The sequence below is a fragment of the Siniperca chuatsi genome, linkage group LG4, assembly GCF_020085105.1.
Source record: "Siniperca chuatsi isolate FFG_IHB_CAS linkage group LG4, ASM2008510v1, whole genome shotgun sequence".
Taxonomy (NCBI): Eukaryota; Metazoa; Chordata; class Actinopteri; order Centrarchiformes; family Sinipercidae; genus Siniperca; species Siniperca chuatsi.
In genome coordinates, this window is record NC_058045.1 from 23,694,510 (window position 1) to 23,719,128 (window position 24,619).

Genomic DNA, 24,619 nt, shown 5'->3' on the forward strand with positions numbered 1-24,619 from the left:
TGGCTATTTAGCTTGTAACTGAGTTTGTCAGCAAACATAAGTTTCAAGCCTTGTACTTTAACTCTCATGCATCCTGCTGTAAACGTTTGCCTAAATTTCCACAGTCACCATCGTCTTTTCTAAATGTTAACACGTTTCTCCCAACCTAAATGACAGCAAATCTAATCTAAAACCATTACTGGCTAGTGTTAAATATATATTATACTGTACCCTCCTCACCTACAAAGCCCTTAATGGTCAGGCACCATCGTATCTTTAAAGAGCTCATAATACATTATTACCCGATTAGAACACTGCGCTTTTCTCTCCACTTTCCTCTTTGATAAAGCTTATAGTTAGGGCTGGCTTGGGTGAGCCCTGAACCATCCCTTGGTTATGCTGCTATAGGACTAGACTGCCGGGAGACTTCCCATGATGCACCTCTTTCCTCTCTCCTTTCTCCTCTTTCCTCTCTCCTCCTCTTCCTCTCCATCTGGATGCATTATTATCCTATTACTGCATGTTACTAACTCGACATCTTCTCTCTCCCATAGTTCTGTGCTTTCTCGTCTCTCTCCTCTCTCCTTCTGTCGCTTTCAGCAGGTATTTCTACCTCCGGAGCTGCAGAGACTGGATCTGTGGTTGTGGGCCACCTGCTGCCCCCATGTTCCTGCTCGACAACTGCAGTTGTTGTTATTGGCTCTGTTACTAATACTATCATTATTATTCCTATATCTGTCATTCCTATCATTATTAATTTATTAATATTAATGTTACCACTACAATTACATTATTACTATTTTAAAAATTCTAAGTGGTATTTGCATTGTGCCTCCCTCTTCCCCACCCCCCTCCCCCAAAACCTCTCTCTCTCTCTCTCTCTCTCTCTCTCTCTCTCTCAAAACCTAACACGGCAGCAGCGGATGGCCGCCCACCATTGAGTCTGGGTCTGTCCAAGGTTTCTGCCTCTTAAAGGAAGTTTTTTCTTGCCACTGTCGCTTGCTCATGGTGGGATTTGTTGGGTCTCTGTAAATAACATTATAAAGAGTACGGTCTAGACCTGTTCTTCTGTTGAATTGAATTGAACCCTGCTCTCCCTTAAATACAGTCTATTTCATTAATTAATAAAAAAAACAATCCATCAAAAACAACATGTTACTGGCTAAGATAACCATGTATATTAGATTATAATGTGCATGGAATAATAGAATTATACATGACTTTTCTTTTTTTTTCATTTTTTTATTTTTAACCCAAATATTGACCTTGTATTTTTTCTATTTTAATACAGATGGCTGGACAGAAATCTAGTCCCTTATGGCATTATTTCACTGAACCAACAAAAAAACAACATGATATCGGCATTATATGCTCTCTAAATATCGACATCTGCATCGGCCATTAAAAAACCCATATCGGTCGACCACTAGTGGAGATCCAGGCGAGTTGATTATATTTGTAAGCCGGAAGACGCTTAGATGAAGATGATGGAAGTGCAACACACAGGCAAATGCAAAGGGGAACAGGTAAGAATTGAGGAGAAGACGGATGTGCAGGCGTGACTCACTGAGGTAGACTGTGACTTGTTGTCAAGAATGTGAATGTACAACAACAAAATCACTAGTCTTCCACAACATGTCACACTGACAGGCTCGATTCAAAGTACTGGCTCCTGATTATCTGACAACAGCAGCCCTATAAGTCAGATGAGGTGTGACATCAACTATTAAGGATTTTCCTGATTAAAAAAGGTTTTATCCTCCTGAAACTGCCTGTGAAAAAGGTGCATTATTAATAATAGTGTCAAATGAAATACACAATATGTAACAACATATCCTCAATAATCTTCAAGGATCATATATCTAAAGAGAGGAAGTTATTAATACTTACAGTGCTTTAAAGCTAATCACATAAACACATTATACAAGCAATGTCAGGACACACTCAACACTGTATAATAACCAACCTAAATGTGTTTGCACATTGTGATACATTCATTCCATGAATCACAATTACTTTATTCATTCATCACGCATGATGTAAACATCTGGGACATTAAGGCACTTTGGATTTGCTTGTGTTGATGCAAACAGGAGTGCGAGGAAACAACATACAATAGAAGAGACAAAGCAACATTGATGAAATAATTTGCAGCTCTCTCTGCTGCCCTGGAGCTGGTAATAATGCACCGATAACTACAGCTCACATGCAGACACACATATGCACACACGTACAAGTCTCACGTGGCTATTTCATTGTGGATCCCACTCCGCTACTGTAAAATCTGGGATAGAACGTGAAGAGAGATCTCAAACACACACACAGAAAGCTGAGCAGTTGTGACAGAGCGGCTGTTTTAATAAAAGAAGAGTAAAGGACACAAGTTTAATCTCTAAAGCTCTGCAAATAAAGTTGGATTTCTGCAGGATAAGGAAGAGGAGAGCTGGGAAGAGGAAAGACAAAAATGTAAGGTAAGGAGAGGAAAGCAAAGGCAAGGAAAAGGCAGTTGGAAGGAAAGGAAAACAGAGAGGGAAAGGGAAAAGAAACGGTAATATGAGAGAAAGGAAAGGAAAAGGGGGGATGGAAGGACAGAAGAGGAGTGAAAAGGAAAGAAAAGAAAAAAGAAAGGATATGAAAGGAAAGAGAAAAATGGGTAAGGAAAGAGAACATGAAAAGGAAAAGGCAAAGGCAAGGAAAACAGCAGAAGGAGAGGAAAGGGCAGAAGAGGGCAGGGAAGGAAATTAAAGAAAAAGAGATGAGAGGAGTGGAGAAAAAAAAGAAGAGGAAAAGGGAAGCAAAGTGCAAATGAGGGAGAATAAAACAGCGAGATAACTGTTTTCATGTTCAGCAGTTGTCTGTTATTCAAGTCAACACTATTGTGGGTGCAGGTTGTGTTGTGAATGACAAATATCCTGTAAATGAATGATAATGGCTTGTTTAGCTGTAGCCCGCCTACAGCATCTCTGCTCCATCCTATTTCCTGTTAATATCGCTGGCTTCAGCCCCGCTGACCTCTCTGCCGTTCTTCTATTTCTATTAATCTTTAATGGTGGGTAAACGGCCCCGCGCCACACACTGACCGACACGGCTTTCCCACCTCATTATTGTCCTGGAGGAAAAAAGGGAACAACAAAAATCACTTATTTGTCTGAAATATATTGAGGATGTGGACTTTCTATGAGGTTTGTAATGTTTTTTGTCATTTGTTTTGACTGCTCTGAGCTGTTTCAAGTCTCGGTGAATTCCTGTTCTTTAATTATGGCCAAGATGGTCAAGATGACGATAGCCATCTTCCCCGGGCTGATGGTTTTACTGTGACAGAGAAATGGCAAAGCTGAGGCACAGCAGAGAGCAGCACAGCAATAAAGTTATCAATTTAGAGTGTTTTTTGTGCTCTTTTTCTTTTTTTTTTTACTTAAGTCTGTCAGGCCAATCATGTGTAGCCTACAGTATACACACAAACACACACACACACACACACACACACACACACACACACACACACACACACACACACACACACAAACACAAACACACAGGTGCCCTGCTTGCTGATCTCAACAAAGGTCTGTGACATTTGGAAGTAGATGAAATGACCGGCAGGTTCCGGGAGTGCTGTGCTCCATGTTTTACTGCATGGGTATAAGAGCTCTTAAGACCTGAAAAGAACACACACACACACACACACACACCTCTTTGGGACCTCAATACCTGCTTCAATACCTTTCTATTCATATCCCTGCTCTCTGGGTGCTCTGCCCTGCGGGGCCTTTCAGGTCCTCGTTGGGGTTGAGGTACTACAGGACCCAATCAAATCTCAGTCTAAAGCCCATTAAGGACCTGGAATTCTTATATTACCACCGCTGGAGGAAAACTTCATGTCTGACAGAAGCACCCCCACCCCACCCCAGAAATTAAGTGAAAAACTTTACTTATTTTACCCAAGACATGGATGATTGATGTCTGAAATCACAGAACATGATAAATGGATTGCACCGGTTTGCATATTTATATATACTGTAGAGGACTGTGGGAGATTTAGTATGAAAAAAAAAATCACCCAAGCTTAAAAGCATGTGATTACTGTAAAATTACAGCTTTCCACAAGAACAATACTTTTTTCTCAACACTATAAAAAAGTGCTAAATCCTTGAGTTCCTTTTTAAATTGATTTTCATATCATGGGTGCTAACTAACTGAGGCTTTGGTGTTTTTGCTCTGCACTTACTTATTTATTCAAAAGGGACCATCTACAGTTTGAAACATAAATGTCACCATTTCATGCACCGTACCAGAATATAGCTTTACGCTAATTAACATCTGTAGTCCCTTGGCAGGTCAAAACAAAGAGACAGCACAATAACATAATACAAAGTTATACAAAAAGAACACACAAGACACGCAATACAAAACTACACACAATAGCGCATCATCAATGCATGCTTGTCAAATAAAAGCAAGTCATGAAGACCATAAGATAGAATTTAAAGTCAGTACACAGCTGAGCAGCTTTTAACAGACTTTTTAAGATGGTTTTAAAAGTGCTGATAGTGCTGCAGCTCTTCACATTGTGTTCCACTGATTTGTGGCTTTTACAGAAAAAGCTGATTTCCCAAATGCAGTGCAGCAAAATACAGTCTCGTATAGAGGATATTCTTAAGGATATAATAGAATTTATTGCTCTGACTTCTAGAGATCATTTGCCAGCCGAAGAGCATGTGTAGCGCATCTTTGCATTATGGGTTTTTTTTTGATCTGGTGCTCACTGCCCAAGTCTGTTGTTATTCTATATTTTTCTTACAGTCAACAAATCCCATGAAAAGACCAACATCTGATCCAACTAACAAGCACTGTGTGTGTAGCCAAAGCCTGATATATCATTTTCCTCCGTGCCATCGACCTCCATGTCTCCAAAAACGATTAAAAACACACCAATGAGCCACACTGGGTGACATGTTTCTTCGTTATGATGAACATGGGCACTGTAGTTTCTTTTTAGTCAGTCCGACATATTACATCCTGCTGTAAATACTCACTGGAGTACCAAATGTGGATTAATCCACAGCTGAAAATAGTCCCCCCAAAAGAACTCCTGTTTGAGTAATGTTTACTAAAAAACTACAGTGCCCTGCTGTTTGAGGAAATTACTAAGCCTTTTTTAAAACTGAAATTACATAGTTGTGACCAGTTTCTAAAGATTTACGTCTTCAGAAGGAACAAATGGGCTTGACGGTTAGTGCCACAGACATGGTAGGAAAGTCAGAAAATACTGTGAGACAGAATAACACACTGTTCGTTTTGGTCTTTGCATGGAGTTTGTTCAAAATATGAAAAACTGTCACAGGTGTTTGAGATTTGACTGTTCCAGCCTGTTGCTCTAGTATAAAGACGTTGTTGTTTCATTTTGTAAATCTTTATGGAACAATGATGTAGCCATCAATGCATTCTTTATAATATTCCAGCCAGTTCTGTTTTAAAAATAATAATAATAAATATCTGGTTATTACTGCCACTGAGTGGTAGCTCTGAAGGTACTGAAGGCTCAGCTGTAATATTTTACCCCAAACCAAATTCAAGTTTTAAAAATAAATATCAATTAGATCAGTTATATGTCCGATTGACCCGCTGCTCTCCCAGAAACCTCAAACTGCCCTCCCTTTGGCCAAAAAAACCCTTATAAAATCCTTCCCTTTTCTGTCCCTGCCTTCCCCCAAATAATTTTCGTACAGTCCCTAATTTAACTGTTCTTGTAGTTGCTGCAGCTTTAGATGTAAATCTTTATATTTCGTGGTGAACTTGTACAGCCTCCACATTGCACCATGTCGTGTCTGTAGTTTCTGTCTTTACAATGCCCTCATCAGAGGCTGCTGTCAGAGCCTACAATACTCAGAATGACAGCTGCCTTCGCTGGCCCACACCGCCACCAAGTTTAAGTTACAGGAGCCATTGATTCTCTATGGGGTGCTGGCTGCCTGGGTTAGCACACACAATGTCGGGGCAACAATGTGGCTGCATTGTCCAGGTCACAGCGCTGAGCAGGAGAGTGACAGCATACAGCGAGCTATGAGTTCATTAGACCAGCACTGCTCTCTTTTCTTTCTCTTTCTTTTCTCTCTCTCTCTCTCTCTCTCTCTCTGTTCCCTAAGTACTTCTCTCTCTCCCTCTCTTTCTGCCTGGCGAGGTGTGCCCTTCTCAGTACTCATTAACGTCCAGTATGAGCCACTGAGTTACAGGTATTAGCCGAGGAACATTGAAGATCGCTACACAAGGACATGCTGCCTGGTTAAACCCATGAACCCACACAGACACACAGACACACACACACACACACACACACACACACACACACACACACACACAGAATGACACATTAGGAATTAGTTCGACGTCCAGTCTGCTTCTAATTTTCACATTAAAAAAGCATATTAAGAAATAATAGGCTCCCCATAGTTCACATAACTAACTGGCTCTGGTTATCTCTGTCTTCTGGAAGACTTAGGTCAGTGCATGTACTCAGACTTTTGCAGAAGAAAAGCTCAGAGGGTGAGGGTTTGGGAGTATTATTCTCCGAGCCCTGGTCAAACAATTATAAAGAGCCTGCTGAATAGTTCTATGTCATCAGAGCAGGCTAAATTATGCTCTTCACTTTGGGATGAAGGTCCTTTCACTCAGAGCCAAAGAGAGAAATAACTGGGAGAAGACAGTAATGTTCACCACGAAGCTGAAAGAGTGTTCAAGGACAGCTTTCTTTCCTTTCTCTCCTGGTAATGTTCTATATTAGACTAATGTTCAATTAGGTTGTCAAGGCCAGTTAGTGAAATGTAATTCTTTTACAGAGGCAGGGGGGAAAAATCCTTTTATCATATTCCATCATATCCAACGTGAAAAAAATCCCTTTACATGTATGGTAAGCTAATCAAATCATTAACTATTCATTCATGATGATAATTTCAAATAGATTATGATTTCATGTTAATGACATGCAAATAGAGACTCTCTAAAGGACTTTATTTTAATTCATGCTGCCACTTCATATGGACAAGGCTCTTAATGTGGTGATGAGGCAGGGGCTTCGCATAGGGTTTTTAAATGAAGTCATACTGTGTGCAAATGACATGACAGGGGGTGGACACAATAACATGTATACCTTAAAATACAGTGCAATAAATAAAAGACCACCCCCTGCTCTGTCGTTTAGCCAAAAGGAAAGCAAATATTTTTTGTACAGTCCCTAACTTAACTGTTCTTTTCGTTGCTGCAGGTGCACCTTAAAATATAATGCAATCCAACTCAGCTCCGCCACAGATGACATTCTCACAGTCTCAAGAAAAACCTGAGCATTATAAGCTTCACAGAATACTGCAGGGATGTTCTGTTGGATCACGTTATATTCTACAGGTTATTGCTGTTATTGTGCGTACATCCTGTGTATTATATATCACAGTTCATTTATCTGCAACCCAGCCGGCTTTCCCAGCTGAGTCTCCTGCCTCAACCAGCTCTCATGTGATGCACAAACATACAATGAATCACATTCCTTCTTTTGAATCTGAGTTTGTTTGTGAAATGATGAACATTTGAATTCATTCTCCAATAGAAAATGATCTGAAATAGCAGCAACTAGGGGGAGTGAGATACTGAGAATGATTTTTTGTTGACCAAAACATTTCATTTTGTTTTCAAAAGAAAATCTTTATCTTTTAGGGTTTTTGTTAGTAAATACTTTAAGGATGTCGTGGTGATTGCGAGGATTTCTAATTTCAGAAGAAAAAGAATTTTTCTATGTCTTTATGTTCACTTTCATATTGCAGCATGTGATGTGAACAGTTGCTAACAAATATAATGGATGTTGACTTTTTTTGACGATTATTCTAACTGAGCTATGATACAAGATTCAGTTGTATTTGGAGTTTTACATTTCATTCTCTGAAATGAACAATTAAAAGGACAAAAAGCAGCAGTGGCCAATAATTAGCTGTTGCTCTTGCGTTAACACACCCCATTATGAGTGACTGGCAGAGCCTGGATGCTTGTTTTTATGTCACATCTAACTGGGGAGGCTGACCGCTGGCTCCCAGGACTCGTAAACCCAAATGCCACGAGGGCAAAGCGTGGCAGGAACAAGACCGGCTGCAAGAACACAAGGGGCTGATACGCTGCTGAAGCAGTAAAACAACACAATCTACACTGAATAGACAAAACATTAGAAAATATGTCTCTTAAATTTATTGCAGCCTTTGCCAAAGCCAAAGCTCCTCCAGGGTTGAATAAGGTTCTTCTAACACCCCCCCCCCCAGTTCATGTCCTCCCACCTTTTGCTCCACCTGCTCGTATTGATTCTGTGTTAGTGAATCTGGAGCCGCGGGGAGCTCTGGGGAGGGATAATGACCACTGAGCGGAAGTGAGCAGAGCTGGACATGGCTACTTCCTGCACAGCGTGGTGGTTATTTCATCACCTGGGTCATTTGTCTAACACCCCCACTCCCACCACCTTCTCCACTCCACCTCCCCCACCTCTTTGTCGTTTTTATTTTTTGTACCTTGCTTTTTGCTCTTTCTCTCAACCTTCAGGATCACTCTAAATACCACGCAGGGCTGCAGACAGGAAGATAACAGACCATCAAGGGTCGCTGTAGGCTGATCATTAGCAGTGCCCTGTGGTTGACTTCAATTAGCCTGCAGAGACACTATGCTGCAGCCGAGTGCACTGAGAACATGCAGTCAGGTGGGCTTCACAGCTTTCAGATTTACAGTTAGGTTTAAGTTCTGCCATATTGGAGATACACACAGAGCAGCTGTAAATTAGACAGGAAGAATCTAATTTTGCTGCCTTCAGTTTATGACTCTGCAGAGGCTCTTCAGTGACTTCATGAAGCTTTACAGAATGATACAAATACCTACATTTGATATTAGTTACAACTGAAATATAAAAGCTTAATAAATATAAGCACTAATAGTTGCATTATCCATCATTGTATTTTATTTTGGTGCTGTGAAGCTGCAAATAAACCTGATTGACCCGGCAGACTCTTTCTACATATTTTGACTGCTATTATTGTCAGTGAAAATGTCACTGAGCATGGTGACAGTTGATGAGGAGGAGGAGGAGGGAAAATCTGTGGAGTGGGTAAAATGGCATGATGGAGAAATGGAGACAAGAAATCGAGGGCGAAAAGTAAAAAAAAACAAAACAAGGAGAGCGGATGCGAGCAGAGAGAGCCAATCTGCTGTAGCGCTGAACAGACAACTCTGGGATTATCAACAACGGTGACAGCAGATGATGATTATTGGTAATGTATGTGTGTGTGTGGAGGGGGGGGGGGGCAATTATGTATAACTCCCCCTTCTTTCGCTACATTCCCCTCTCTTTCTCTACCCCCTACGGCGGCCCTGATGGGACACAACCTTTCATTTGCTCATTGCAGTAATTGGTGTATGTGAGGGGGAGGTACATGTGTTCTGCTCCCCCTCTGCGTCTGTCAGAGAATTAGAAAATGGAATTCTCTGAAGAGCAGTGTGTGTCTGCCTTCCTCATCCAAGATGACACATTTTCATTATTCGTTCTGTGACAGAACAGATTTCTCTGTCCTCTGGCCACCAGCATACATTATGATTTGCAATTCTGAAGATAATTTATATTGTGATTAATTTCGTAAAAGTACATTTAAACAAATGAATGTTAAATTAATGGGTTCAGCAATTAAGTCATTTTTTGCTAGAGCTCGTTCTCGGCTGGGATGAAAATAATAAATGATAATATCTCTTTACAATGGAAAACAGTGTTCAAATTGATTCACAAATTAATTTGCCTTATTAAATGAACTAAAAAGGAAATACACGTATCATCAATACATGCCACCTTTTCCCTGTTACATTAAATCCCGTTTCAAACCAAAATTATTATTATTATTATTATTATGATATAGTGCTGAAATTATTATTTTATTAATCAATTTCTGGGCTATTATAATGCTTTACAAATGAGCACTAACTATAGAAACATTAAAGTTGAAGAAAAGCTTAAAGATTCGTAGCCAGATGTATAAGTTGTAAAATCTTAATTTGATGCCTTTTTAGACTGATTTCCAATCATTGCCACAGACCTTACATAAAACCTAACAAAGTAGCCTATTGCACTCCAGGTTTGGACAATCTAAAGGGCACACGGAAAACACAATATCTACAAATAAAATATGTTCTTGTTTCTTGTTAATTAATTCATCTTTAAATAAATACATTTGAATCTGTGATTAAAACGGTAGCTTAACCACAGCAAATCACATGAACTCCACTAGAGTCAGAGGCTGCAGAGATAGCAGTTAGGCTGTATTCAGACCAAATCAGGCGTTGCGGCGAAAACGCCGGTCCTCCAAGAATGTGTTCTGTTTAGGCTGCGGAGGTGGGGACCGCAGGGGGTGGTGGAAAAAAAATGCAGTGGCCCTGTGGCAAAAAGTTGAAACAGAATGAACTTTTAGAGAAGTGCAACCCGACATCACGCTGCGCACCTGAAGACGCCCACAGGAAGAAGAACCTTGTTTACCATGTCACACTGTAGCATTCTGCTGTTTACCAGGCAGCTGTGAAGATGGATGAGTTGAGAACTGTGCTTTGGCAACACATGTCAAATGACATGAAATGCTAATAAGGCCTATGAATTGAATTAAGAGCGAGAATGAGAGAGTGAATGAAGAGAGGGAGCGGTTGTAGCAAGAAAGCCAGTGAATCAGATAAATATAACGTTATTTTCCAATTGTTTCACAGCAGTTACGCTCTAAAGCACAAATAAACACATCCACACCCCCGCACACTACCACACAACCCTGCGCTAATCGTCGCAATGCCTGATTTGGTCTGAATACAGCCTTAATGCTACTGTTCTACGGCTAGTTACTAGCTAGCTAGCTACTGCCTTATTTATGTGGTATAACCAACACAATTACTAAGATATTGGAGCATCAAAATTGTGTCAGTTCAATAGCAGGAAACGAGAAAAAGGGGCTAAATTAGCTTTAGCTAAAGTTCTCACCAGCTGAGCGGCTAGCTGTGTAGTTGCTGAAGTCTGGTTTTTACCTCTGTTTCTCTCTAGAAAAACAGAGGTAAAAAACAGGTGTCAAAAACTCAGATTGTGGTTTTAACTCAATTTTGACCAAATATGTAGTTGTTTTGACAGTATTGATAATCAGTAAATAAATTAAGCCATTTGTCATTTAAAATACCACATATTTCCTGCTTACAGTTGAACAGATGCAGCAATAGTTAGCTTTTTTCTATTTGATACTATCATAACTTGAATACAGTTAGTCATAAGAAGAAAACTATTTGATCACATGCATTTTGTTAATTCTCTTCAGAATCAGCCAAGAGAAGAAAAAAAAAATCACAACATCCTTTTTGTGATAGAGCCACATTCAGTGGAAATAAGGTCTTAATTGTTTTTGTAACAAAAGCACTAACAGTGCCACTGGTGTGCTATCATCATGTAGACTTGTTTTGTGGTCATTATAAGGACTCACAGTTAATGTGAAAAGCCTGTATTCATCTTTAAAAATGATACAAATCCATGTCAGGATGGCTCCCTTTGTATCTCTGAAGAGCTCAAACACACACACACAAACGAATGAGAAATGGAGCACAGAGCCTAGCTGTCTAAAATAATTTGAGAGTTCAAATGTAACTGTAAAAAAAATATTGGACATAAATAAATATTTAACCCTTTGGCAGCCTATTCAAGAGTGAATGAAAGACTCTGATCTCCAGTCATGGTTGGAGAAATCGCTGAGGGGGAGAACAGAGAAAACAGCCAGACCACTGACCTCTCACATAGGGAGCGTCCTGTACACGGCGGCCTGAGACGAGGGCTCGCTGCAGGGGCAGAAGCAGCCAGAGACGTGGGGGCGGCGGGCAGGGGAGGCGGAGAGGGTGAGGAGGCGGAGAGGGGGAGTGGGGCTGTTGCTGGAAGAGCAGCAGGGAAGGTGAGGTGGAGAGGCAAGGGGAGCTCTCGAGAGGCAAGGTTATTAGGTTAGGGTATGGAGCGCGAGTGGAATGAACAGAAGAGAAGCAGGGAGGAGAGGAGGAGGAGGGGTGCCTTGTTGAGGGAGGAGAGGTGAGGGAAGTGGTGTAAGAGAGGTGCAAGGTAGAGGAGAGAAATGGAGGAGTTTTAGCAAGAGAAAGGAAAGGTGCTATGTGGGGATTAAAGCTGAAATGAGTGACATATGGAAAAGGTGAAAGGGAGACAGAGCGGGGTGGAGAACATGGAGGAAGAAAGCAGTGCAGGAAAAGAGGAACAGAGAAACATTTTGTTAAAGGACTGCATTTTGTTCCTCACCCATTTATGCCCCTGGCGCCAAACTACAACCTAATGAAATCGTAATCAGATAGAACAAAATCAGATCAACTGCAGGTGTAAATGCACCCACGGCACACTGAAGTTCAGACCCCATCTGCATGCAGTAATTGTGTACACAGAAATAAACTCACAAACAGGTGGAAGGTAGCTCAGACTGCAACCCACTTGTCAATATGGATTTATGAAGATACTTGTAGACTGTACAGCTGACTGAACAAGACCAAGTGCTTCCTGTCAATATTAATTATCTCGTAAATATTACCAGTGGAGGGAGAGAAACCCAAAGTGGAAAATTCACATACGAACAGGATATGTATTTCAGTGTCAGATGTAGCTTCTGAATTATATGAAACGTATGTTAATGCCAGGTGGAGAGGGGATTTCAGAGGTAAGGGCAATTTTGGGGGGGGGGCTTATGTTTGTCCTTTCAGGTTTATTAGATAGGATATAGTGGAGGAGAAGTATGTGTGTGTGTGTGTGTGTGTGGGTGCGGAGACATTTTAGGTACGTGCTTTATCGACAGCAGGCTGCCTCATGAGGACCTTTGGTTAAAGTGGGTGCTGTAGGATGGATAGAGATGGGCAAGAGGATGAATAGGAGAACAGGTGCTGCGTGTGGAGGCAGGGGGAGGGTGGCGGAGAAAGAAGGAGCTGTGAGGAACAGCGGGGTGTGAGGTGAAAGGGTGAGGGTGGCAGCGGCGTCAACACAGTTGCAGGGGGAGAGCGGGGTGAGCAAAGGGAGAGAGGGATGGAGGGAGGGTGGGGGGAGTGGTTCGCTTGGCAGGGTCTGCAAGTCAAAGAACCCTCACTGGGTTCACGATTTGACACAATCTTTTCTTTTCTGGCTCTCTGTCTGGGCCTCAAGCGATGTTCTCTGGCCCTCAAATGTCCCCCGTCCTTTCATTTCATTTGCTTTTCATTCCTTTCCTTCTTTTCCTGTTGACTACATCCTTTTCCTAACCCTGAACCCAAATCTTAAAGCTGCACTGGGAAATTTAGCACATCTGCAGCTTCAGGAGGAAGATGCAATTTGAGGAGTATCAAGTAGGGGGCAGAGGTGGTGAAGAGCTCATCGTAGGTGAGGCCATCCTTCACTGCACCAAAAGCTCATTGCTGCGTAAGAGACCATTTAAATTTCACTCCTAAATTTGGATTTTCAACTTCCTGACACAAGAATTGTATCCAGGCAAATTGGACTGAATCTCCAGTGTCTCAATTAGTGGTAGCAGAAATTGACCGTTGTTTTATTTTAACATTTCAAAAGGTCGTGCCTCACCACTAACCCAAAACCCAAGTCTTAATGGCAAAAAAAAAAAAATAACGTCAATTGTTACCTTAAAAGCCCTGAAAACCTATTTTCCCAATCAGCTTCTTACTGTACTTCCTATTTTAGTTCTATATTTTTTTGGTTTTGTCTGTGCTCTTCTCCCTGGTTTGAAGTGGGACAGGCTCAGGTGGAAAAAGGTAGTGTCATGCATTTCTGTGCACCAATCAGGATTTAGCAATCAGTGATAAAAATCTGATCAAACCACACCTACACAGTCCTGATGAAGCAGATTAGCTGAGTTTTCAAGCGTTAAACTCTTCGTAAATAATACTTAAGAGTGTTTTCTCTCTGAGATTTAACTGAGATTGTTGCACATTTAGTAATGAATATTTAAAGGGGCACTCCACCACTACACCGAGTGCTATTCAGCCTTCGTAAACAGTTGTCTATTGTCTTCTGTGGATATAGAGGGAGAGCTCCAAAGACTGAAAAAAATAACCCTGATGATGTCATCATTATCATCTACTGCACTGCACAGAATTATTCTTTTTAAAATCTGTCTCATACAAGTCCCCTGACTTCATGGAACTGCAATACTAAATTACTGGAGTGTCCCTTTAGTGTTATAGAGAAGAGCTTAAGATTTGAAACAAGTACAGTAACAACTTGATGAAGTGATGACCCATAAAGTGACCTATTTTTTTTTAAACACCCTTTTTCAGAAGAACTAAATTACACTGTTTCTCACAAGGACAACAAGTACAAGAACACACATACTTACACATCTTAACACACACACACACACACACACACCAGTTCAGACTGGGACATCAAGGTGTTTTTGCGCTCCTGCTGGTTTTCACTGGCAGCGACAAGCACCTGTGCATTGTGTGCAACAAAGGTTCCTAGCAACAGTCGCCGAGGAGAGACAACATCAGGATGCACACCTGTTTGATCTGCCAGGACCCTCTGTGATAAGTGGCCCCGGTAACCATGGCGACCAGGATATGGGATGGATCCATGTGGTGCAATTGAATGGCCTTGGATTATAAACACACATACATACAGAGTCACACAAGGACACACACACACAAACTTAGGAAATACATGTCATACTCTGTACACACCTACAGACATGCACACACACACACACACACAATCAACAAATAAATATGCACACATGCACTGTGAGAATCAGCATACAAAGAACACAAAATCACACAAACCAACTACAGTCATGCACATAGCGAGGCAGCAGATCACCTCAGAGAATGCAGGTTTCATGCCTGCATGCAGACTCGTAACAGACTTCACACATGGAGGAACATGCAAAAAAAACGGTCTCACATTCAGAAACAAAATAAACAGCAATACATACACGCAGGCCGACTCACATTCCAGTAAGAGAAACAACACGATGCTGCGCGTAGAGAAAAACGAAGCGGCAGATGGTCGACATGCTGACAGTTACTCACAGTGTGCAGGTGGACGAGGAAGCGTTTTGCTAAAGAACTCTGCATCGACCTTGGAGTGAAAAATGTGAATCGTTAACTGCAGTAGTCATTCACACAAAAATAGACATACAAATCTGCACACAGAAATGCTTAATTGTCTGCGCTGTTGCATTTTGTATAGACTGAAAGGCCTCATGGAAATGTGAGTATTTAAATGCAGTCAAACACGAACAATGCTGCGTGCTGCTCTGTGAGCTTTTCCTCAGCATTCCTGCCTGATACACGGGAATGTGAATAGTTACCAATTAAAAGACGAGTGAAACTGTAAGTGCTGTTCTGCTCTATAGTTCTGTACATGTACTCATGTGCAGCGTGCCAGGTCTGAGGCATTGAAATGTAAATGAAACAACAATCTGTGTTGTTTGTATTCAAATAATTTCACATACAGCAATCTAATACATCCGTACAGCCCTCTGCACAGATTAACCTGCACTGTTCTGTACAGTGTAATAAAGACGCATATGAACCAATTAATAGACCTAATACAGTCGTATTCTATTTAGTGTACAATGCAAGATAATTAGCACATAAATGTTTCTTAGTCTGTCCCTGACTAAGGAAGTTAATCAGCAGATCTTTAATTATATTTCCCCTCACATTGTTGTCCTGAAAGTACTTGTTATCATGCTCCACAACTATTTTAAATTAAATGTAATTTTAAGGTAGATGGATGTGTGATATTACTGTTCTGCTTAAAATGTTAATAGTTAAATAGTTGAACAAAATAAATCAATAAAAAGGAAGTTAGATATAGATAACGAGTCATGTTCTCTAGCAGTTGAGGGACTTCATTCTCACATGCACTTACTGTACTTACAATACAAGTAGCCAGTTGTTTGTGCCATGCACAGTAATACACAGAAGCACTCATGTGTATGATGCAGATGTTGTCTCTGACTTTCCAGTTTTCAAGCATGATCCTTTATTTGCGTTAATCTGTATTTTCCTTTATGCTGACAGTCCTTTGTCTGTGCTATTGAAATAAATCCTTTCTTATCATTGTGCAGAGGGGCGAACCTGACAGCTCAGATGTTATAGTCTGTCAGAGAACAGACAGAGAGACAGCCTCATCCTCTATTCTGCGAGCCAATCATGACTCACAACCTTCATGTCATGAGGACCGAGCAGCTCAAGCTAAACTGCAGCGCGTCTTTCTGCTCCGTTTTTAAACAACTTGCCTTTCATAAGACACATTTCCTCAGCACGGGCAAAAAAACAATGAGCGTGAAAATGCAACCATCAGCCAGTCAGTCAACACCTATGTTCATTTTGCCCTGTGTTTCATGTAGAAAAAGGAGAATAATATAAGGTGCAACGGCTGGGGATCAAATGTCAGACCAGATGAGGAGATTCATCCATGCAGCTACCAGCCCGGCTGATCTGCACAGTCTGACTTTTCAGTCGCAACTGTCAACCAGCCACGGTTTGATGTCATCATACACTCGAAATAGACGATGGGTTATCAGTTTACTGCTCGTTTTAATCCATTTTGATACTCCAGTCTCGTTTTTGCACAGTGTGTCTTGTGTTCACTGCCGCTTTTTCTCTAACCAGTCATAATTAGGATGCTCTACCATCTGTCAGTCCAGGATTTGTTTAATTTATTCACCTTTCAGATGAGTTCAGTGAATTTTATTTTTTCAGACAGACTGTTGCCAAGTTCCCTCAGTTTTTACATGTTAAATTTCAGGAACAACATGTACTTGTCCATCATTTCAACTGGTTTCTTAAGTTCAATTTCATATTGTGGGCCAAAATGAATGAAACTAAAATTCTGTTATTCTTCTATCGCTCACTGACACAATAATGTGACAAGATAATGGTTCAACCTGTAGCCACTTTTTAAAGCTTTGTTTGTTTCTCATAACACCTCGTCTGGTAGTCTAGTAGCTCTTTTTCTTATGCACTAGAAGTGATGATATTTATGTTTCTGCTTTTTTATTTGAACAGAATCAACAAAAATTAAGGTAGTTAGCTTTAGCAATGATAGGCACCATAGATAAACAGAAAAAGAAACCACAATTCAACATCCTTTGTTGCAGTCAAAAATAATGTAAGGGATTTTTACATTTGTGTTAATAGTTTTCTATAATCAAAAGGTTTATTTTAAAAAAAGTCTTTGGGAAAATGTTACAATATTAGCTGCTGGAGGGGAGACAGTTGAATGGAGGGACAAAGTAGACAAACCTGTGCTGTAGCTCCCGATCTACGGGCAAACAGTGTTTGCTTAGCAGTGGTAAAAAAAAGAGCGCATCTAAACTGACTGAAACTACATTTGTAGCTAAGTCTTAAAGGTGTTTAATGTGCTGTAGCTGACTAGCTAACTTGCTATCTAGCCTACAAACTTAGGTTAGCAGTGCCCTTTTCCTTGGTTAATGTTTTATTTAATTGCTCATTCAACAAGCTAACGTGCCGAACAAGACGTGTGTTCATGTCTGTATAAGTTAGATGAGAAGGAGAAGAATAAGAAGTAAGGAAAAAGGAGACATTAGCAGGAAAGCTAATGTGGGTTGTTGTTTAAAGTCTGTGGCTCTTGAGCAGCAGGCTGTTATCTGGCTGTTAGCCAGTATCTGTGTCTGAAATCACTCCCTATTTACTATCAAGCGCACTGCCACTACATTTACCCTCTGCCATTTTATTTGAGTGTCTGAATTCTGAGTACAAAATTTATTCACTATATAGTGCCCTCAAATTCCTACAATGGAACAGAAAAGTAAAGAGTCTACTTAAGAATATATCAAATATAAAAATCCCATAATGATATCCAGTTTAATAGATGACAAAATTATTGTTGTTCAACTACACCTGTAAATGATGATGAAAAATTATTAGGATTTATAAACATCCAAAATATCAGTTTACTGCTCACTATAGTATACTACAGTACTATAGAACAGTGATGTTACTGTTGTTTTCAGATACAGTTGATGAAATTATTTGATCAGCTGTCTAATCTAGATGGAGAGCTGACAGCAATGCAAAGACAGCCACCAAAAAAATATAAAATATGCATTTCTCCCTTTTGGGTGCTGTTTCTTCTCTACGTAGAACACAGGACATGGGATTCACAGAGCAGATATGTATGGTGCAGCAGAAAAACACATGCCATTTAATTTCTGTTGGACATCCACAACTTCAGGCTCCACAAAGGAAAACCCAAATTAAAAGACGTCTTAGTGTTCTGTTCAAACCACACAGCCATGAGAACGACTAAATCTCGAAAAGAATCTCCAGGAAACAACATCCCATTTTGTCAATATTTGCAATGTTAACACCACTGACTGCCCCCCCCCCGCCACCAGCACCTCCCTCACCTCTCCATCTCTGCTCCCACTCTTCTTCTCTGCCTTCCTCGAGCGAGTGAAAAGGCCACATCAAACAACGGATTTAGCCTGCCCCATAAGTAGATGAGGGGAAGGGAAACAACGGAGGAAGATGGAGAAATGAAGCTGGGATGCAAGAGGCTGAGGAGGGGGGATGGTGGTAAGGGTGTGAGTGAGGGTGCAGTATGGAGGAGAAAAAAGTGGGGGAGTGGAGGAAGGGAATGTGAGGACCAGGTGTGGAAAGACATGGTGGCGTAGGATGGAAAGATTAGTACTGGGTAGGTAGACAATGTGACATAAATCTTCAGATCTTTTACACAAAACTACATGGATAAAATGTGACTTTTTAGACAGTGAGTGACACACACGTAGATGCTGTATTTATGTTTCCCATATTTCCTGGCATTCCCATTTACTTTTCTTTATATATACTGTTTCCCCTGCATCACTTAATATATTCACATATTCTATTTTATTCCATGTTTTCATATATTAATGTTAAATGTCATTTTGCACATTAACTAGTCCCCCTAGCTTATCTGGAATCAGCTGTACTGTTTGTTTGAACTGATACTGATGCATACTGTTGGGCCACATTTTTTTTAATCACTTTTTAATGATTTTTTTAAAATCTTTATCTCACTATGTTTGTTGCGTTGCACACGATGATTTATTAATTTATTAATAGAAAACTCAGACAAATAATATTACGAGGAGAAAAAATTAAGTTCAATGACATATCTCATTCTATAACAGTTCTTAAAGAAAAAAGAGAGACAGAAGAAGAAAAGAAAAGGAACAAGAAAATATACATAGAAGTTATTGCTAAACTTAAAACCACAGACAACACAAGTGATAATGATAAATGTTTTGTTTTATATCAGATTTGTCTCATTCCTATTTCTTCTCATATTTTCTTTTCCGTATCCTATTTTTTGCTGCTAAAACCACCCAATTTCCCCACAGAGAATCATTGAAATGTAATCAAATCATCTGCACAGTGTGTCACTCTCATCACAGGGAGCCAGGCAGTAGTAGTACAGAGATTTTTTTCCAGGCAGTATTGAAGTCGAGCTACACCAGGCCACAGCAGAGGAACAGGGATGGCTTTACAAAGAGGCTTTTTGAAGTTGGACTGAAAGAGATGTCAAGCTGTAATAACTTTGCCGGGAGGGCAGAGAATCAATCCAGATCCTGCCTCAACTGTGGTGGAACTGATGCAATGTCAGTCACTTCTGCTGAAGGGAAGTAAAGAAGCAACATGAGGAGAGGAGGCAGACAGGAAGTGCAAGGAGGGAGGACAGGCAGCAAAGGGAGGTCGGAGAGGAACAGAGGGTGCAGGAGGAGGAGGAGGAGTGAAGGAGCAGAAGGTGCAGGGTGGACAGTGGGGGAGTGATGGCAAAGAGTCTCCCACCAGCGCTGTCACAACCACACGCTTGGCTGCTGTTGCCGCTGATTGTGATTGCTGTTCAAACAAGGCCGACAGCTGCTACAAACATCTCCTGCTTAATATGACACACATGTACGCTCACCTATGGACACACACACACACACACACACACACACACACACACACACACACACACACACTGATATTGCTCAGATGTCACTCTTTGCTGTCCCGCTTTATGGCAGCCTGTTATCTTTCTTTCTTGTTCTTGCTCTCTGATAAGACTGGCGGTCGCTGTTATTGCCCTCTGCTCACAAGTATGACAGCTCAATCACTCATCAAATCAAGATGTTCCCTCGTCATGATTGAATACCTGAGTCCTCTATCACAGACTTTCTCTTCTTGTCATTCTCTAGCTTCTTGTTTTTCTAGTGTTTTAGGAGATCCATATGTTTCCCTCAGCTAAAGAATAACATAATTAACCACCTTTAGTCTTAAATGTCAAAAATGCACATTCAAATCTGGCCACTCTCTTTTTCTGTTCCCCCAAAGAGGAAAGGATATTTCCACCCAAACAGTAAGGCAACAGACACCTCTGTATCACTAATAGAGCTGCAACAATGAGTCGATATACAGGAAATTATTATTACTATTTTGATAATCGATTAATTGTTTAAGTCATTTTTCAAGCAAAAATGCCAAACTGCTGATGGTTCCAGCTTTTCAAATGTGAGATTTTGCTGCTTGTCTCTGCTTCCTATCATTGTGAACTGAATAGCTTTGGGTTTCGCCCTGTGGGACGGACAAAACAAGTCATTTGGGCTCTAGGAAATCGTGATGGGCACGTCTCACTGGCTTTCTGCTGCTTTAAAGAACCAAGAAAATAATCAGCAGATTAATCGATAAAATTCACGTTTTAGTCAAGTAACAAAAAGCTTCACTTTGCAGCCGAGGCCCACTCCAATCTGTATGCTGGGCGTCTACACACATAACAAAAAAAAAGTAATAACAACCAGTTAATCTAAAACGCACTGATCACTCTATTGTAGTGAGGGAGCCTGGTTTTTTATTTGAAATCAAACACTGTTGTCTGCATCAGAAGCAGAAAGCCTGCGGTTTCTAGACAATCTGCTAAAGCTGATAATGACTCAGGGCAAAAATGGATTAGTTATGCATTCAGAGCGCGTTCACTCAATAGTATATAATTCTCCACAGATAGCAACAATCCCAACATCATCACAAATGCACTGAGGGCTCTCTGTCTCTGTCTCTGTTTCTCTCCCATGCTTTCCTGCTGTTTTCCCTCTATTTCTGTCTGTCTCTGTCATCCTCTCTCTCCCTCACACACACACACACACACACACACACACACACACACACACACACACACACACACACACTCCTCCACAGCAGTTGTACATTATGGAGTGGTAACCAGGCAGCATCTAATTGCAATAATTGGAAGAATGTACCGAGCGGCCTGTTTGAACACCTGTTAGCACTGAATTTCTCTCATGGCTGCAGATTGTATGAGCAGTGTCACACCATTTGGTGTGCTGCGTGCGTGTGTGTGTGTGTGTGTGTGTGTGTGTGTGTGTACATGTGGGTGTATGTATGTATCCGTGTGCAATCCTCAGATTGCGTTATCCCCCCCACTCCCACCCCACCCCACATTCAGGCTCATGTAAAGGGGGGGTTATGTAAATAGGAAATCCTGGCTGCGCTCCAGTTTCCATTTTGACACCTCAGACCCTGCCAGAAGGAGACTGCCTACCACTGACACATCCCAAGGCGATTCACCCAGAATAATTTGGGACTTTGACAAAAAGGAATAATATGCACGATACATCCTGGCCTTCACACTTCTCATGCTGTCATCACTAGACTCCTTTAGTTCTTTTGGAGCCAGCTTCAACTCATTTTATCAGCTACAACATACTGAAATAGCACATCTAGGGTTCAGTCTGTTTGAGAAGATTAGACCAAGTGAGAAAACCTTTTCAGAAGATGTGTCTGCTATAAAATAACAAGCACAAAATCAACTCTGCGGGGTGACAGCGGGCCTATGTGTGTGCACACCTTTCTGTCCTACTAGTTTAGGCCTATTTGAGATTCAGCCGGTGTCACTAAAGACGCTGCTTCCTCTCCCTCTCATGTCCTTGCTGGGGGGCATCTGGCCACATGTGTGGAGCTGTCCGCTGCTCCGGTGCTGAAATCTCTATTCTGCCTGGGTTAAACACACATCCGCCTCTCTTTTCACTCTCATATAAGCTGTAATTTCACCACATCTTAAAAAAAACACACGAGAGATTCATTTCAAGGACAAGGCTCCACACAAGAAATAAACTATTAAAAGTGACATTATTTGCGGTTCTACTCTTCATTTTCACCGCAACAGCTATGATTTCACACTTTAAAACCATTTTTAAAAAAACACACACAAACATTAAGCTTCTCTTTCTGCCTCTCTCTCTCTTTCATGTGCTCAGCCAAACTGGCTGTGAGGCCGGGGCTGCTGATAATCCATCGGGAGGTAACGATGCGGGGACCACGCTGCTCTGTCTGGGTCGGACCCAAGATAAAGAACTTTTTTTCCCCCACAATCTAATTACGCTGCGATTATTGTTAATAGGGGCACCGTAGTCTTAAGACCAATACAGGCACTTAACGCTGGGCTGCCGGGCTGCACCGGGATCACACGCGAGGCTCACTTTGTTTTACAGATGTTTGGAGAGGGTGTTCGCCTGTGTGTTACTCTAAAGTGTAGATTGTGACAGTTGAAGTATCGGTTATGTTAAGATCGGCTGGTTCACATAGTTACCTGTTGATATCTGGCAAGTCAGTCGGCACCGTGAGTGATGCGTCCTCATCATGATCAAATCTAAACCACGAGGAAGAAAACAGAGGATCAGGCAGGAAATGATTGATGAGTGCAGTCTATATCTATTCATGTTATGCGTTATGCGTTCTCTTTTACTTAAAATCTTACTGATACAAAGTGGTTTGATTTTAATCGGGTTGTTTCTACAGGCTTGCCGTTTATTATCTCTATTTTAACAGCTTACCAAATACTAGGACATTGCGCTCCTTTTCTACAACCCCTCTGTTCCTCACCTCCACTCTTTCTAGGTCAATTTATTTCCTAAAAAGTCTCCGCGCTCACCTGAGCTGCTGTCAGTCCGGCTCCGCTGCTGCCGCCGCCGCCGCCGCCGAGTTGGATGGAGAAATGGAGAAGTGAGGCGCGTCTGAAGAGGAGAACAAGCCTCCGGTGTGCTGCTGCCTGCTCCTTTAAAAAGCCTCCACTGGTCCAATAGGAGGTCTGTCAGCCTGATGGGGCCTGACGTCAGCCCCCCCCCTCCCGATTTGAACTATAGGAGAAATTATAGCAACAATTGTTTCATCGACATATAAGAAAAACAACATTGAGACTTTTAAGTCTCAATGTTGTTTTGGTGTAAGTGCTCAGGTGCTCCTCAGTGAATTTGTGGATTTGTTCATTTTTATTTCCTGCTATTATTTGAATTTTTAAAAAGTGGCATGCTGTGTGCATGCTGGAAGCAAGGAAAGCTGGAAAAAACCCATCCTGCTGTGTGTCGACTGTGCCAAAGTCATGAAGCCTTCATTTCTTCACTGTGTCCACTGACGAGGTGAATCCGGCTGATTCTGATTTCCACTATTATCAACATTAGTCACAAAGGAAGACATGCAAACAAAGAGAAGCAGGTGAGGTCCAAATTTAAAAGATGTGAATTGTGCAACAGGCCGCAGCTCAACATCTGAATATGTCCTTCACATTTTGTATTTAAATTCTATATTTTATTGTATATAGTACATTTACTCATATACTGTAATTAAGTACCATTTGGAGGTTGTTGTACTTACTTCAGTATTCCCATTGAATGCTTCTTTCTACTTTTTCTCCACTGCAGCTTTAATATTGTATATTGCACTCCACTACATTTATTTCACAGCTAGCAACTAGTTACTTTTCATCTTAAGATTTTACATGTAAAACATATGATCATCTTACAAAATATGACACATTGTTAGATTAAACCCCTGTAACAGCGCATCACATTGTTTAAGTTTAGCTTCACGTTGAAAATATTAAAATGCTGCTTACACGTTAATGCATCAGTAATAATAATCCAAATATATGATAAATATAACACTCCTTTTGCATAATGAGTCCCTTTACTTTTAATACATTAAGTACATTTTTACCTTTACAGTACTTTTACCAGGTACAATTTTGAATACAGGACTTTTACTTGGAATTGAGTATTTTTGTATTGTGGTTTATACCTTTCCAAATATATTTTTCAGTATTGTCAGTCCTGTGTCAGTAGTTCAGTGTAGAAAAAGCAGAGTGACTAAATATCTTCATTTCTTGAAATCATAACATAAACAAAGCCCTAACTATCACATTATGGAAAAAACATTGCATTTTTGAAGATGAGCCTGTTGATAAAACAAGACTTTTGCAAATAATGCGAAAATTAACACTTTAAATTAAACATATCTATTTTACAATTAAGAAAAATGCTTAACAAACAAGTTTTTGTGTGTGTGTGTTTATGCAAACCTTTGAAATGGTTTCATAAGACCAGCATTAGTTAAATTAATGTAACCCAACCCACAGAGGAGCCTATAAACCTGCAACTGCAGCTACAACATCAAATCAAGAATGGATTTCCATGTTTTTATGTGCCAATATGTGAACATGGAGTGAATGATCTACCAGGGACACATTTGGGTGTCTGTCCAGAGCGCCTACAGCAGACCACTCTCTCTAAAACAT

The 24,619-nt window shown here is 40.8% G+C and overlaps 1 long non-coding RNA gene across 3 annotated transcripts; it reads right to left on the bottom strand.

Annotated features, from left to right (window-relative positions):
• Window positions 1–1,200: 1,200 nt before the first annotated feature.
• On the bottom strand, window positions 1,201–23,144 carry LOC122875300. 3 transcript variants are annotated; one of them, XR_006377789.1, is made up of 5 exons: window positions 22,982–23,144; window positions 22,640–22,699; window positions 15,067–15,115; window positions 11,793–14,631; window positions 1,201–3,088 (listed from the first exon to the last, which is right to left on the bottom strand). It is a non-coding gene; the product is annotated as an uncharacterized LOC122875300 (long non-coding RNA). The 3 variants fall into 3 exon arrangements; XR_006377788.1 differs by having other exon boundaries at window positions 14,539–14,631; window positions 22,982–23,112; XR_006377787.1 differs by having other exon boundaries at window positions 1,201–14,631; window positions 22,982–23,113.
• Window positions 23,145–24,619: the final 1,475 nt, after the last annotated feature.